The sequence below is a fragment of the Oreochromis aureus genome, linkage group 12 (genome assembly GCF_013358895.1).
Source record: "Oreochromis aureus strain Israel breed Guangdong linkage group 12, ZZ_aureus, whole genome shotgun sequence".
NCBI classification, from domain to species: Eukaryota; Metazoa; Chordata; class Actinopteri; order Cichliformes; family Cichlidae; genus Oreochromis; species Oreochromis aureus.
Window position 1 is genome coordinate 2,630,257 of NC_052953.1, and position 6,552 is coordinate 2,636,808.

Sequence of the window (6,552 nt, forward strand, 5' to 3'; positions counted from 1 at the left end):
CAGCTCCAGCCGCACAAAATGATCTAACATATGTAACCCTAATGTCAAAACTGTTCGGCAGAGGAGCGGGAAAATTTTCACTAAAATATTAATATTTAAAAACTATAAAATTCATAAAGACCAAAAGTCATAGCACACCATTCCAGATCCGGCCGCACAAAATGAGGTAACATATATGAAGCTTGTCTCAAAACTGCGGGGCGAGATTCGCTGCAAAATTTCAGGCGGAAACTGGAGAATAATAATAATAACTAGAAAGCGAAAATTTCAGAAGAAATTTTATGTGTGCCTATGCTACTGCCAATGAGTGTAGTTTGCCTTTAATGTGGTTCAATTAGTGCCGGTTGCCATTTATAACACCAGAGGGAGCAAGATGCAACATGAGCATAGTTTGCTTTTTATACCACAAGAAGGAGGGAAATGGAATACAGCTGATTTTCAACTTAAAGCAAAGTAAGCTGTATTGTGATCTCTGTTATATGCGGCATACAGAGATGAGAGAAAGATGCTCCAGTTACATGATTACAAAATAAGTTAATAGATATAAAAGAAAATAAATTATGCTTCAGTGTCAGGTGTTCAAGAGAAGTTACAATTTAGATTTTACAGTTTTGAGTCGTTTAAAGTGGTAGAAAAAAAGATGTCCATTAAGCGGTATTCAATTTGTATTTCAAAGGTATTTTAATGTCAAAGGGGAAAATACCACATGCAAATTATGAAATTTCCCGTTGTGGGACTAATAAATGTATCATGTTATTCAACCAATATTTTGTACAGATACCATTTACAATAATGTATGACATTTAAACATGATATTTAGATTGTGGTAAATAGCAAAGCAATATAAAATAAAAAAGGAAAAGGAAAAGGAAACCATTCAAGTAACTTTATATTATGAACTGAAGAGTAAGGCAAAAGTATAAATGAAAAGCATACAAGCATTAATGTATATAGATAAACCCAACAATCATATGACCCCCTATGAGCAAGCACTTTGGCGACAGTGGGAAGGAAAAACTCCCTTTGACAGGAAGAAACCTCCGCAGAACCAGGCTCAGGGAGGGCGGCCATCTGCCGCGACCGGTTGGGGTGAGATGTAAACAAATCCAAAACTGTCCACAGAGCCACAGGGGCACACTGGGATCGCAACAGCAGCCATAGAGGGAAACAGATTAGGATGTTCTTCCCAGTACTGAAGTGGGTCGGCTTTTCTTATGTGTGCGTTTTCTCTGAGAGGTAGGTCTCCACTTTAGTTTCTGTTGATGAGGCACTCATGGATACTTCTGGATAAGGGTCATTTGGAAGCAAGTGGTTGGCTGACTTTTATGAAAACAGCTAGAAACAGATAAAAGGAAAACACAATTTAAAACAATAAAACAAGAGACATCACAAAGCGCAGCTCTTCAGTTAGCAAACTGGCAAGTAATGAAGTTCTAAAAAATAATTGGGAAAACAAATCTAACTTTAGAACTAAATGACCCAAAACTAAATTAAAAATGAAGTAAAAAAAAAAGAAATTGGCTTAATACTGGTGTCTTCTGATGAGGTAAGTCGCCATGCGAGGTAAAAACCACACGTGGCTGTAATTTGGTGGCCTGTATACAGTTCCAATCCAAGCATGTAGTTGGTTTAAATGGGTTTAATACTGGTGTCTTTTGATCACTTGACTGTATATATAAACCTGTTGAACAAAAGGTGCATTTTAATTTCACTATACCTGCCCATCCTTGTAGCCGGTCTCTACTAGCGTGGCACAGTTTCAAGATCAGTGTAGGGCTTCTCCACTGCCTTCACTGGACAGAACACATCTGAGGAGTTATGAATGAATGGATGACTTAATGAATGGATGAGATTATAGTTTGTTTCAAAGAATATAAAGTAAGAAACAAAAAATACAAATGACCTGTTATGGCAGGGATCCCATCAGGTGCAGTCTTTCTGTTCACGTTTCTGGTCAGCTCTTCAATGGATGAGAGCACATCAGCAGTCTTATCTATCAGTTCCCACTGGTGAGCTGTCCTTGTTGGTGGTAGAGTGTGTTCAGAAAAACTCCCTTTTAACAGGAAGAAACCTCCGGCAGAACCAGGCTTAGAGAGGTGCAGCCATCTGCCGTGAGCGGTTGGGTGAGATGTAAACAAATCCAAAACTGTCCACAGAGCTACAGGGGGCACACTGGGATCGCAACAGCAGCCATAGAGGGAAACAGATTAGGATGTTCTTCCCAGTACTGAAGTGGGTCGGCTTTTCTTATGTGTGCGTTTTTCTCTGAGAGGTAGGTCTCCACTTTATTTTCTGTTGATGAGGCACTCACGGATACTTCTGGATAAGGGTCATTTGGAAGCAAGTGGTTGGCTGACTTTGCGAAAACAGCTAGAAACAGATAAAAGGAAAACACAATTTAAAACAATAAAACGAGACATCACAAAGCGCAGCTCTTCAGTTAGCAAACTGGCAAGTAATGAAGTTCTAAAAAATAATTGGGAAAACAAATCTAACTTTAGAACTAAATGACCCAAAACTATATTAAAAGGTAGTAAAAAGAAATTGGCTTAATACTGGTGTCTTTGGATGAGGTAAGTTGCTATGTAAGGTAAAACCACACGTGGCTGTAATTTGGTGGCCTGTATACAGTTCCAATCCAAGCATGTAGTTGGTTTAAATGGGTTTAATACTGGTGTCTTTTGATCACTTGACTGTATATAAACCTGTTGTACAAAAGGTGCATTTTAATTTCACTATACCTGCCCATCCTTGTAGCCGGTCTCTACTAGCGTGGCACAGTTTCAAGATCAGTGTAGGGCTTCTCCACTGCCTTCACTGGACAGAACACATCTGAGGAGTTATGAATGAATGGAGGACTTAATGAATGGATGAGATTATAGTTTGTTCAAAGAATATCAATAAATGTTACAATGTAAAGTAAGAAAAAAAATACAATTACCTGTTATGGCAGGGATCCCATCAGGTGCAGTTGCAGTCTCTCTGATCACATTTCTGGTCAGCTCTTCAATGGATGAGAGCATCAGCAGTCTTATCTATCAGTTCCCACTGGTGAGCTGTCCTTGTTGGTGGTAGAGTGTGTTCAGAAAAACTCCCTTTAACAGGAAGAAACCTCCGCAGAACCAGGCTTAGAGAGGTGCAGCCATCTGCCGTGAGCGGTTGGGTGAGATGTAAACAAATCCAAAACTGTCCACAGAGCTACAGGGGCACACTGGGATCGCAACAGCAGCCATAGAGAGAAACAGATTAGGATGTTCTTCCCAGTACTGAAGTGGGTCAGCTTTTCTTATGTGTGCGTTTTTCTCTGAGAGGTAGGTCTCCACTTTAGTTTCTGTTGATGAGGCACTCACGGATACTTCTGGATAAGGGTCATTTGGAAGCAAGTGGTTGGCTGACTTTGCGAAAACAGCTAGAAACAGATAAAAGGAAAACACAATTTAAAACAATAAAACAAGAGACATCACAAAGCGCAGCTCTTCAGTTAGCGAAATGGCAAGTAATGAAGTTCTAAAAAATAATTGGAAAAACAAATCTAACTTTAGAACTAAATGACCCAAAACTATATTAAAAAGGTAGTAAAAAAAGGAAATTTGCTTAATACTGGTGTCTTTGGATGGGGTAAGTTGCTATGTGAGGTAAAAACCACACGTGGCTGTAATTTGGTGGCCTGTATACAGTTCCAATCCAAGCATGTAGTTGGTTTAAATGGGTTTAATACTGGTGTCTTTTGATCACTTGACTGTATATATAAACCTGTTGAACCAAAAGGTGCATTTTAATTTCACTATACCTGCCCATCCTTGTAGCCGGTCTCTACTAGCGTGGCACAGTTTCAAGATCAGTGTAGGGCTTCTCCACTGCCTTCACTGGACAGAACACATCTGAGGAGTTATGAATGAATGGATGACTTAATTAATGGATGAGATTATAGTTTGTTTCAAACAATATCAATATCAAATGTTACAATATAAAGTAAGAAACAAAATACAATTACCTGTTATGGCAGGGATCCCATCAGGTGCAGTTGCAGTCTCTCTGTTCACGTTTCTGGTCAGCTCTTCAATGGATGAGAGCAGTCTTATCTATCAGCTCCCACTGGTGAGCTGTCCTTGTTGGTGGTAGAGTGTGCTCAGTTGCAAAGACACTAAGATCACTTGGCAAGTCCATATCCCTCACAACCTTGCAGTCATTTTGTGTTAGTGAATTACACAATAAATGGGGTTGTGATAACTGTGATATGTATTCAGAACACCTGATTGGAGGCAGGCGTATGGCTGTGATATGTAAAGGTGATCAATCAATGTGTGTTTTTCGGTAGTTGCAGCAGTAATAAGTTGTGCATATCCTCTTGACTGAAACAGTTCTTGGATGGGTTTTTTCCTCTGCTCATAAGGTCCTCATTGAAGTCTCCACAAACAATAATTGGTTGGCAATTCATCATTTCCAATGAGTCCAAAAGACATTGCATTTGTGGTAAAACCTCACGTGGCTGTAATTTGGTGGCCTGTATACAGTTGCTATCAAAGCTGTGACTGGCGATTCAACCTTGATAACAACAAATTCAAGGTCAGTCACATTTTGCAGGTATTTTCGAGACTCTGCTGTAAGAACTGTTTTGTAGTACATTGCAACTCCACCGCCATTTACCTTTGCCATGTCTGTATGGTTTGTGTAAGAGACGTGTCTGTTGCGTGTGGCCATGTTGTACTGTTCGAGCTGGAAGCGGGAGAAACTGATGATCCAGACAAGTGAGTTTCTGTTATGCATAAAACATCAGCAAGGCTGAGTTCATGGTGGCATCTCATGTCCTCCATGTGAGTTGGGAGACCTTGTGCATTGTGATGGATAATTGTCAACGTGGGGACTGTGGGAACAACTGATTTTAAGAATTGCAACAGTGGTCTTGCATTCTCAAATGATGCATGTCTCATATTTTTGAGTGCATCTGTGATGGCAGGATCAGCATAGATTTTCCTTTCATCAAAGTCTGTGATGTAGAGTCCTTTAAGTGAGGTTGTGCGGCTGAGTGCAACATAGGCCATTCAGGTTCAAAACACGCTTCAAACATACTACTGCTGACTCCATTGTCATGCCTTGTACTTTGTGAGCTGTACATGCAAAGGCCAACTTCATTGGAAATTGCCTCATGGAGAACTCCTTTTTACTTGTAGATTCTTCACATTTCTCAATATATACCAGGTTGTCTGAGGATCCTTGTATTTTTCTGTAAATTTTGCCCAGAATTTTGATTGTCCAGCGTAAGTCCAATGAGATTCACAGTTTTTGGTCCATCCTGTGTGGTTGTCAAAATGTTTGTGATTGTTCCAAATGTCCCATTAACAAGCCCATCTTCAACATCCAAATTTCTAATAATCATAACACGCACTCCAGGTGCAGCTTGTATGTTATCAGGTAAATCTCTTTTGTTGCCTTTCATCATATCTGCCAGCAGGACCATCTCACCCGTTCGTGGGTCTTTTCTGTAGTCTTCGGCCTGAATATTTATGATATCAGAATGAAGAGCAGTTACAGTTGCTGAATTGTGTTTGTCCACCTCTTTGTTTGTAGCATAAATGTGTAATACATTAGATGGACAGTCTTTTATGTCATGGATAGCCTGTGTGAGCAAGGCTTTATCATTGGCTTCAAGAGAATCTGTTTTTGCTTTACTCTTATCCTGTTCAGAACTTCAGCAAAAGAATGATCATCTTTCTGTCGCATGATTTCTGTCAGGTTGACCATGTGGAAATAGTCTTTCCAGAGATCAAGGACATTGTCCTCGTACACACAGAGTGGTTTGGCTTTTCCAAGGGGTGGCAGCTGGTAAAAGTCTCCTACTGCAAGGATAGACATCCCACCAAAAGGCTTCTTGTTTCCTTTGATCTGCTGAAGTCTCCAGTGGATGTAGGCAAAAGGTCTTTAGAAACCATAGATATCTCATCAATGACCAGAATCTCTGCATTTGAAAGTGAAGCTCTCACTTCATCCAGTGCATTCCCCAGTCCCTGATACGGCGGTTTTAAAGATTTTGGCAGCTTTAGCAGAGAGTGCAGTGTTTTCCCAGATATGTTAAAAGCTGCAGTGCCAGTAAATGCAGCCAGCAGGACTGCAGGGTAGGACATGTCTGCTTGGTCACGGAATCTGGGGAGTTGGTGCAAAATCTTTGTTGCCTCCTCATATATGCACTTGATAACATGTGATTTTCCACAGCCAGCTCCTCCAGAGACAAAATAAAAGAACTGCTCAGGACAGTGACCCCACACAAGTTTGAAACACCACCACGCACTGCGTAGAATATGGATGCTTGGGTTTCATTCAGACTTTGGTACATTTTTCTGACAAAGTCCGGGCTCAGCTTTGGTGCTATGATTGCTGGCATGGCTCCACTGCTGCTACCACTGACTTGGTAGTCTGGAACAATGTCCATTTCATTTTCGTCAGTGTCATGTCTGGATTGTCGTTGGGCCACACACTCTAAACGATCTACTTCAACCTCAGGTGCAAAGGTGTTCCATGCATTGATAAGTGGGCCTTGTTGTTCAATCTGTTCCA

At 40.6% G+C, this 6,552-nt stretch overlaps 2 long non-coding RNA genes across 2 annotated transcripts; both read right to left on the reverse strand.

Moving 5' to 3' along the window:
* Window positions 1-1,719: 1,719 nt before the first annotated feature.
* Window positions 1,720-3,093, reverse strand: LOC120443050. Its single transcript, XR_005615094.1, has 4 exons — window positions 2,942-3,093; window positions 2,742-2,832; window positions 1,904-2,370; window positions 1,720-1,808 (listed from the first exon to the last, which is right to left on the reverse strand). It is a non-coding gene; the product is annotated as an uncharacterized LOC120443050 (long non-coding RNA).
* Window positions 3,094-3,391: 298 nt separating this feature from the next.
* On the reverse strand, window positions 3,392-5,038 carry LOC120443051. The gene is made up of 3 exons (XR_005615095.1): window positions 3,995-5,038; window positions 3,791-3,881; window positions 3,392-3,409 (listed from the first exon to the last, which is right to left on the reverse strand). It is a non-coding gene; the product is annotated as an uncharacterized LOC120443051 (long non-coding RNA).
* Between the last annotated feature and the right edge of the window lie 1,514 nt (window positions 5,039-6,552).